A 10,072-nucleotide genomic window follows, 5' to 3' on the forward strand; every position below is an offset into this window, starting at 1 on the left:
AACCCCTGGAAGGACCTCTGAGGTGCTCCCTGGCTGGGTCTAGGCCCCATTCAAGCTTCCTCCTCCAGGAAGCCTTCCCAGTCCTGGGCACCTGTAGCCAGTTCGGCCTTTCCCACCTGGGGCCTGGGACATCTCTCATTCTGAACTGCTGTGTTTTGGGTTTACTGTTTTCTGGTTTTCGGTCCCAGCCGGACAGTGGCCTCTTGTGTTCAGGGACAAGGCCGGGAGCATCCAAGCATCCCCACAGTGCCCAGGCCGGGGTCTGTGCCCGCTAGGCCCCCGGCAAAGCCTGGATGATTTGGGTTGTGCTGCTCTCCTGCCGCTGGCCTCACCGTATCAGCTTCAGCTGGTGGCCATCACGGCTCCTGCACCCGTCGTCCTGCCCTGCACGCCCCCAGCACGTGGATGAGCTCCCCGGGCAGTTAATGGCTAGTGGAATCTCCGCTGTCTCTTGTCAAATGCAGCCATCATCGGCTGGCGCTTCAAGGGACCCTCTCCCGTCCCCACCCTGTTCTCAGGTGGCTCCTACCAACACCACCTAATGGTGAACCCCAATACGAGGGCACAGGCATGGCTCCCAGCACCACTGTGGGTGCCACCGGGCATGACTTCCTAAAGACCCACAGAGCAGCACCTGGAAATTCAGCTGTGGCGCTGGGATCCCAGCCTCTCCCAGAGTGGCTCCAGCTCCACGGCACCTACATGGTTCCAGCTGTGAGCAGAACCGCCCTGACCTCCGGGCTGACCCAGGGCGCCGGAATTCCACGCGGATCTCACCACCACGCAAGTCAGACCTGCTAGGAAGCCCTTCCCACCCCCCAGCTCTCCGGCCGATGCACACAACAGGGCGTTTTGAATTCCAGGAGGTTAAGGTTCCCTTGAATCTCCTAGGCTACAAGCAAATGCCCTGAGGGGAGAAGTTCAGGCTGACACAGCCTCCTGCACCCCTGCCTGGGGAGGCCACACCTCATTTGCCTCTAGAAGAGATGATTGAGGAGCACTGTTTGCAGAGTTCTCTCTCTCTGGGTAAGTTCCAGAGCCAAGTCTCAGCGGGTCCACCACGGCCTGGGTGGACGGCTCTCGTGTGTCTATAGCTGAGTCCCTCGCTTGGGAGCTGCCCTGGGGCGGGCGGCCTCTCCGGCCTGTTGGAGTGCTCCACCCGGGGCAGGAAGAGGGCCATGTGCTCTGGGTAATGGTTCCTCAGGTTCTGCGTCATCTTTGTTTCCCTCCAGAGCCCACCTTCCCTGGCTGCCGCATCCCAGCTGAGGGCAGGCTCCTTTTGCCAGAAAGGCCAGCAGCCCTGAGGGTGGGGGCAGATGAACCCCCCCGGAGTGGTCTCTGTTCTCCTAAAAGTGATGTTAACCCACATGTCGCAAGCAGCTGGCAGGGTGGTGGTTCGATCTGTCGTTACGGCGTTGCACGACTGCGGTCTCCCACCCAGGGAGCATCTCTGTCCAACCACAGTGAGCTTCTAGCTCCTACCCTCTGCCTGGGCTGGGGCAGAGCCTAGGGTCCGGGTGGGCGAAGCGTGACTCTGGGATTAGACCTTACAAAGCAGGTTCCTCCTAGGAGTCAGCCCGGGTCTAAACGCAGCTGGGCGTGCAGGGGGTGCCGTGGGATGTCGAGGGGTCAGCTGGGAGGACGAGACCTCCAACTCCGGCACCCACATGTCTCTTTGGAAACGAGCTTTGGCTGCTCCCCTGGGGACACTGCCTGCCGTGGCCTCCCGTTCTCCTCCCCGGCACAGGCAGGGAGTCTCCCTCCTCTACTGCCACTCCCTTGGCCTCGCCCTCCCCGGCAGGTGCCTGGCTTTTTCCTGCTGCCCCCCGAGGGGGGCTGTGGCCCCCAGAAAGGCCGCACTCTGGGAGCAGAGTGGCCTGAAACCACAGAAAAGAACACCGGGAGATTTGGTTTAAACTCGTTAAACCCAATGAACCCTCCCGCCGAATGATCACAGTCTGCGCCCGGTCTTTTAATCTCGTTCGGGCCTCGGGGTAATTTGTTTAGCTGTGCTGATCAGCTGAAGGTTAATTCAATTGGACTTGGGTTATTTATTTGTGCCCGGATTTGCTAAGTGTCATTGGAGGTACATGAGGTCTTTATTACGGCGGCGAGATGGCTTCATTAGGGTGGATCCCGCCGGATCCGCCCCCGCCCACCAGCTCCAGGCTGAGGCAGTCTTAGGAGGCTGGAGCCCTGGGAGGCTGGAGCCCTGGGTGCAGTGGCTCTTGTTCCTGGATGTAGGGGATATCTGAGCACTGTGCTGCGAGTCCAGCCTCGCTCGGCTCTGGTGTTGACACCGGGCTATTCTGTCACATGACCCATCCTAACTGAGGCTGAAGGACCTGCTTCCCAGGACCCGTCCCCTCCCTCGGGGGACTTAAAGTTGTTTCCCTACCCCCGCCTCAGTGTTCCCATCCACTCATGGGGAACAGCACCTTGCCCTCCTGCAGCCTCCCAGGCTGGGCTTTGTAGCTCCAGCCCCCACCCTGCCTGCTGACCGGAGCAGAAGGATGCTGAGGTCGCAGAGCGGGCAGCCGGGTTGGCCGGGTGGGCAGACCTCCTGCACAGAGCCGGGATCCTTCTCAGGCAGTGGCAGATGATGGATTGCACGTGGATGCTGCCTGGGATGCGTGCAACTTGGCAGCCTGCCCCTTTCCTGCCCTGGGATCAGACGCCCTGGCGGACGTCCTTTTCCTAGTCCCTTGTCCTCCCAGCCCGGGGCGGCATCTGGAGCGGGGGAGGCTTGCCCCTGTGCCCGTGTCCTCGGGCCACCCGCCGGTCCCTGCCTGCTCTGGTCGTGGAGGGGCAGGATGGGCTGTGGAGACTCGGGGAGTTCTGGGGTTGTGAAGAGGGCCCAGGCTGGAGGCTGTAGCAGCCAACGCCATGGTAAAATGTGGGAGGGATGGCAAGTGCCCCCCGAGGAGTAGCCCAGGTGCCCCGGAGGCTGCCGAGAGGGCTGGAAGTGCAGAGATGAGGGACACAGGGAAGGCTTGAATTCTCTTGCCATCTTCAATGTCAGAGCCCAGACAGGGCAAGGCGAGGAGGGGCCCGGGGCGAAGATGCCACCCACATTCCTCCTTCCCGCGGGCTTCTTCTCCTTCTAGCCCTTCCAGGAGAGAAACCATCCGACAAGTCCAGAGTAGCGGCGTCCCCAGGGCTGTGTCTCGTGAGCAAACACTGTTTTCTGGGAGTCCGAGGGTCCTTGGCCATCTAGGTCAATCCCTTTGCAGAACAGTGGAGGAATCTGAAGCACAGAGAGGGAAAGCGAAGCCTTCTGGGTCACACAGTCCATCGGGGCAGGGCAGCGACGAACACCGAGGAGAGGACCAGCATGAGAGGACAGCCCTGGCAGTGATTCCTCAGCCAAACCCAGCATCTACCCACATCCACACCTCACAGCCACCCCATGGGGAGGGCACCATTGCCCCTTTTCAAAGGTGAGGAAACGGAGGCTCAGAGAGGCTCAGCAACTTCTCCCAGGCCACACAGCTGCTCCGTTGTAGAACTGCAGTTCCAGGTGTCCCCGAGGTCTCCCCTCCTGAGCCGTCCGCTCCTACCCTCCTACCTGAGCCCTGGCCCTCCCAGTGAAAGCCGGGTAGTGGCTGTTCAGAAGCCCTGGGGCTAGTCAATCCCAGCTGTCTTGGACCAGGGCCCCCCAGGAGGAGACCCTGAAGGATGCAGTTGAGAACACGTGCTGTCTTTGGGAGGGAATCTCAGGAATTGTGGGGGACAGTGGGAGAACGTGTTAGTGGGGGCTCTCCAGAGAAACAGAAGCAATGCACAGAGATTTAGGATGAGGAATCTGGTTTATGTGACTCTGGGGGCTGAGAAGTCCCACCATCTGTGTTGCAAGCTGGAAACCCAGGGAAGCCTGAGGTGTGATTCGAACCTAGCTCAGGTCCGGAGGCCTGAGAACCAGGGCAGCCGACGGTGGACATCCAGTCCCAGAGCAAGAGAGGATGAGATATCCCAGCTCCAGCCGTGAGGCAGGAAATGAGGGGTGAACTCCTCCTCCCTGTGCCGTCTGTTCTATTCAAGCTCTTGAGGGACTGGATGACGCCCAGTCACTTGGGGAGAGAAGTCCACCTTCCTGAGTACACAATTCAAATGCTAATCGAATCCAGAAACACTCTCACAGACACAATGTGTAGTCTGGGCACCCCACAGTGCATTTAAGTGGACACATAAAATTAACCATCCCAGGAAGTGAGGTGGGGAAGGGAAGATGGGCCACACTGGGTGTGTCTCCCTGCCTGCCACCGCTGTGGGCAGCTGCTGGAGCACACGCCTTGAAGTCATCCCTGAGGGAGAGGGAGTTGGGGTATTTATACCCCAGCTCTGTCAGGCGTTGGCTGAATGTCCACACTCCTGGATCACCAACTCTCATCCTCATGATGTCCCATGGTCCTCATTTCACAAATGGAGAAACTGGAACCCTAAGAGTCTTGATAAGGTCAGAGCCAAAAGCCTCCATGCCAGGAAGCCCTCCCTGGTTTTCTCCAACTGGGTCAGGCCCCCCTCCCCACCCCCGAGCTCCTTTGCTGCCCCGTGTGTCCACCATCGATGCCCCAATGACCTTGTCTGATAATTGCCTGGTGACTTGATGTGCTCCCCACTGGACTGTGAGCTTCACAGAGGTAGGGCATGTTTCTGATGCACCTGAAGGTCCCCAGCTCCCAGTGAGCTCTGGGTACATGGGGAGCATCAGTCATACCCTGGATCAGTACCTCAGTTGTCCCTCACATGGCATCCTCGTTATCCACACTGCAAAGCAAACCATCCCTATGATGGGTTCATTGTGGATCATGACTTGGTGGGTCAAGAGTTTGGAAGTGGCTCAGCTGGGCGGTTCTTCCACTCCATGTAGCTGCCAGATGGTCCCCTGCTGGTGGGCAGTCTGGTCTACAGGGTCTATGATGGCTTTACTCACATGCCTGGCATCTTGGCAGGGACAGCTGGAAGGCAAGGTTTAGCTGGGACTGTCCACGGAGCTCTTCCCTGTGGCCTTTCCAGCTCGGTGGTCTTAAGAGTAGCTGGACTTCTTGCATGACAGCTCAGGGCTCCCAGAATCACTGTCCCAAGAGACAGGAGGTGGAAGTTGCCAGTCTCTTAGGTTAGGACCAGAAACCAGTACCCATGCACCCACAGCCTTCTGGTACTGATGAAATAAACATAACATTTATCATTTTAATCATTCATCAGTGGAATTAAAGACATTTACAATGTTGTATAACCATCAGCACTGTCTACACCTAAAACTTTTTCATCATCTGCAATAAAAACTCTGTATGCATTAAACCATAACTCTCCATCCTTCTGTCCCTCCTGCCCCTGGTACCCACCATTTTGCTCTCTACCTCCATGGATAAGGCCATTCCAGACACTTCACATAAGCAGAATCATATAGTATTGGTTTTTTGGTGACTGGCTTATTCCACTTTACATAAAGTCCTCAAGTTTCATCTACATTGCAGCACATGATGGCACTTCATTCTCTTTTTAAAAATTGTTATTTATTTACTTATTTATTTATTTATTTATTTATTTATTTATTTTTGAGATGGAGTTTTGCTCTTGTCACCCAGGCTGGAGTGCAATGGAGTGATCTTGGCTCACTGCAACCTCTGCCTCCTGGGTTCAAGCGATTCTCCTCCTTCAGCTTCCTGAGTAGCCGGGATTACAGACGCCCACCTCCACACCCAGCTAATTTTTGTATTTTTAGTAGAGATGGGGTTTCACCATGTTGGCCAGGCTGGTCTTGAACTCCTGACCTCAGGCAGATGACCCACTTGACTCGGCCTCCCAAAGTGCTGGGATTACAGGCGTGAGCCACCGCGCCCAGCCTTCGTTGCCTTTTAAGGCTGAGTAATGCTCCACTGGGTGGAAGGACCACGTTTTGTGTATTCATTCATTGGTCTATGACACTTGGGCTGTTTTCCCCTTTTGGCTGTTAGGGATAGTGCTGCTGTGAACATAGGTGAACAAGTGACTGAGTCCTGACATGCTCTTGATGGAGCCTGGAGCCCACAGATCCAACGGGAGGGGGAACAGCCTCCTCTCAATGGGAGGAGGGCAAAGAATTTGCAGCCTTTTTTCTGTTTGTTTGTAGACAGGGTCTTGCTCTGTCACCCAGGCTGGAGTGCGGTGGCACCATCGTGGCTCACTGCAGCCTCAATCTTCTGGGCTCAAGCGATCCTCCCGCTTCAGCCTCCAGAGTAGTTGGGACTACAGGTGCATGCCACCAAGCCTGGCTAACTTTAACGTTTTTGTAGCAAAGGGATCTGGAGATGTTGCCTAGGCTGATCTCAAACTCCTGGGCTCAAGGGATCCTCTCACCTTGGCCTCTCAAAGTTGTTGGGATTACAAGCATGAGTTACCTTTAATCCCCAATACTGTGCTAGAGAGAGGTTGCTGAAGACTTTGTGCCCGGGGCCACATAGCACATCTGCCAAATGGCAGAGGAAAGGGGAGATAGGGGCCCGGGGCCTGGAGAAATGAGGCTGGGTCTGGGGAGGACTGGTCAGAGGCAGCATGGCCAGGAGACGCAGCTGGGAGAAGTGGAACGAGAGGGTGGGGGTGGAGGCTTCCGGAGAGGGGTGGGCATGTATCATCCCTCAGGACTGGAGAGACTTGGGTTAGGTTCAGAGGAAACCGGGCTGGGGAGAATTTGAGAGCCCAGGCACAAAGGCTGCTGATGCCTTGGGTGTGTGTCTGGGCTCCACCGCCCCTGAGCTGTGTGGTCAGAAGCCATCACTAAAACTCTGAAACATCCTCTTTTATAAGATGGGGATAATAATAGGATTCCTTCAAAGGGCGTCGAGGGAAATCAGTGGGAAAGTCCATGCATACCTCTGACCTGGCTGTGATGTTAATTTTAGGAGTCAACTTCAGTGGGGTAAGTGGCGTCCGGAGAGCTGGTAAAAAAAATCACTTCTGGGCGTGTCTGTGAGGCCATAATGGCCAGCCAGGTATGTCCAAACTCTCTTCAGTGGTCCCCAGGGCTGGCAGCTGGCAGGTCCTGTGGTCTCCGAGGCCTTGGGGGGCACCTCTCGTTGTTCGTCCCCACATACATCTGCTCAGGACGCGCTTCCCACCTCCACTGCCCCCTCTCCCTGCAGGACCACCTGTCTCTTCCTGCCTCCCCTCCCAGCCTGCCTTTTCCTTGCACGACAGCCAAAATCTGATTCCCCCAAGTTTCCAGAAGCATCATCACTTGAATCAGTAGACCAAGTAGACAAGTCCACCCTCCCCAGTATGGGCAGGTGTCACCCAAACCACTGAGGTCCCGCTTTGGACAAAGCCAGGGGAGGGGAGAATTCTCTCTCTTTTCCTGTATTGGGACATCCATCTCCTCCTGACTTTGGACATTGAGCACCTGTTCTCAGGCCTTCAAACTTGGACTGAATTGCTCTACTGGCTTCCCTGGGCCTCCAGCTTGCAGACAGCAGATGGTGGGACTTGTCAGCCTCTGTGATTCTGTGAGCCGATTCCCATATAAATCTCTCTGTCTCTCTCTGTACACACACGCACACACAGACACATACTTAGAGCCTTTGGTTCTGGTTCTCTGGAGAACTCTGGCTAATGTGTGTGCCCTTCCCAGGGGCCCAACCTGAGCCAGAGCTGTCTGGGAGGCTGCAGCACCCACCGCCGGGAGCCCACGTCACTTGGACGGCTGTGGGTTGGCAGGGGGTGGGGTGTTCCCCTCTCCGCAGCATCCGGCTGGTGGTCCCGGGCACCGGGGCCCCTCGCTTTCCTCACAGGGCTCTGCCTGCGGGAGGTTGGACTGGTTTCCTTCTTGGGCATCTCAGGGTCTGAGCAGAAACTGGGGGCTTCCTGACGTCATGCTTCCAAAGGTGGGACGTCCTCACTGCAGGCCGCAGGCTGACAGGAAGCATGGCTGGCCCAGCCCTCGGGGGAGGAAAATCCACTCTACTCATGACTGGGCAGGAAAAATGGGGTGTGAAGGATGGGAAGAGCCACGGTGGCGACCCAGAGACCGGCCAGCTGGCGACTAGCTGCACAAGGCTATGCAACAGTGGGAGGGGGTGGTGGGGCCGGGCGGGCAGCCCACTCTGTGGGGTTGTGGGGACAGACACGCACTCTGTGAACGTGCCTTGGTGGCATCAGGAGTCACTAGGGGCGCCCAGCAGGTGCATGCTTATTGCGTGATGGGTGAGAGGTAAACAGCCAGCCAGGCAGGTCCGAGCTCTCTTCAGTGATCCCCGGGGCTGGCGGCCGGCAGTGCAGGTAATGGGGTCCCCGAGGCCTTGGGGGGCACCTCCCGTTGTTCGCCTCCACCCACATCCGCTCAGGACGTGCTTCCCACCTCCACCGCCCCCTCTCCCTGCAGGGACACCTGCCTCTTCCTGCCTCCCCTCCCAGCCTGCCTTTTCCTTGCACGTCAGCCAAAATCCGATTCCCCCGAGACTCTGCCTCATCAAAGATCCTCTTTCTCATCACCATAATTTTCCATTTGTAGGTTAAGCTGCACCTGGGGTTCTCAGAAATCTGCTAACTCTCTTCCAACTCCCCGAACTCCTCAAACGCCTCGTCCTCCCCCGCCTCTGTTGTTCAGAGGACAGGACGCAGCAGGCGGGGGTGTGGAGAGGGGGCGGCTGGGGAGTGTGTTGTCCGGGAACATCGTCTGATGTCCCATGTGTGGGAGGGTGGGGAGCCAGGCTCCTCCATCCAGTCCATAGAACTGTTTACCTGGAAACAGCAGGACTGAGGCAGGTGTGCTCTCACCTTTCTGTCCATCCTTTCCAGGGGTCTGAAATCTGAGTCTCGGAGCCTTTTCCCAGGAAGAAGAGGGCAGCCAGCCCTTTCAGCATGTCCCGTGCTCTGTGCACCTCTGTGACACCTGGTTACTGCACTCAGAAGCTTCGCACACCCCTGCGGTCCCCATTGTAACCCCAGAAAACCGAGGCTCAGAAGGCATGCAACGGGCCCCAGGGCACCCGGACGGGGACGAGGGTGGCTGTGAGATGACAACCCGGGTCTCTGGGATTTCAATTAGGTTTGGAAGATAAAATGTGTGAATAGGAAGCTATCGCACAAGCTAGAACATGCCAGGTCCCGCATCAGGCTCTATTCCCGGGATTTGCTGTGGGCACAGAGGGGAGACTCCCTGAGGGTCCAAGTGGACGGTGGCATTGGGGACGGCATCCCTGGCAGGGGGCACAGCACAGACAAAGGCTGAGGGGAGGGAGGCTTGGGGCAGATTGAGTGCAGGATGCCTGTGTGTGACCAGGCTGGGTGGCTCCCAGGCCTTGGGGCAGCCTGACCCACCTTGGCTCAGGGCAGTGCTCACGGAGGCTGGGCAGGGAGTTAGCAGGACGCCTGCAGAATCTCCCTGTGAGCCCCCCTGCTGGCCAAGGAGAAGGAAGGAGGCCTCTGGAGATGGGGAGAGAAGCTAGAGCCCAGCCCTGGCACCTTGGGCCCTTGGGAAGCTGCTATCCAGGCAGGGTGGACTGGAGCCCCCGCAGGAGACCCCCAAGCCCAGAAGCACCTCTGTTGATAGTGCCCCAGCTTCCCTGCCTTTCTGAAATGGTCCCAAGGTCACCACCCAGAGAAAGTCACAGCCCCAGGCCAAGGGCACTAATCTGCCCTCTTTCCCCCCTCTTTCCCTCCTTCCTGCCCCTTTTCTCCCCCCTTTCTCCCTGCTTTTCTCCCTCCTCCTACTTCTTTCCCTCCTCCCTCCATCCCTCTCTCCTCTGTGCCTCCCTCCCTCAATCTATCCTCCCTCTTTCCATCTCTCCCTCCCTCCCTCCTCCATCCATCCTCCTATCCATCCAGCCTCCCATCCATCCATCCATCCATCCATCCATGCATCCACCCTCCCATTCATCCATCTATCTATTCATCTATCCATGCATCCATCCATCCACCATCCCTTCTATTCCTCCATCCTCCCATTCATCCGTCCTCTCATCCATCCACTCTCCCATTTATCTATCTTCCCATTCATCCTCTCATCTATCTACCTTCCCATCCATCCATCCGTCCATCTATCCATCCACCCATCCATTTATCCATCCATCCATTCATCCATCCATCCATCCATCCA

The 10,072-nt window shown here is 57.2% G+C and overlaps 1 pseudogene; it reads left to right on the top strand.

The window, feature by feature from the left end:
- Positions 1-1,178: 1,178 nt before the first annotated feature.
- Positions 1,179-3,688, top strand: LOC105522474 (annotated as a pseudogene).
- Positions 3,689-10,072: the final 6,384 nt, after the last annotated feature.

This window comes from Colobus angolensis, unplaced genomic scaffold (genome assembly GCF_000951035.1).
Source record: "Colobus angolensis palliatus isolate OR3802 unplaced genomic scaffold, Cang.pa_1.0 Scaffold43, whole genome shotgun sequence".
In the NCBI taxonomy this organism is placed as follows: domain Eukaryota; kingdom Metazoa; phylum Chordata; class Mammalia; order Primates; family Cercopithecidae; genus Colobus; species Colobus angolensis.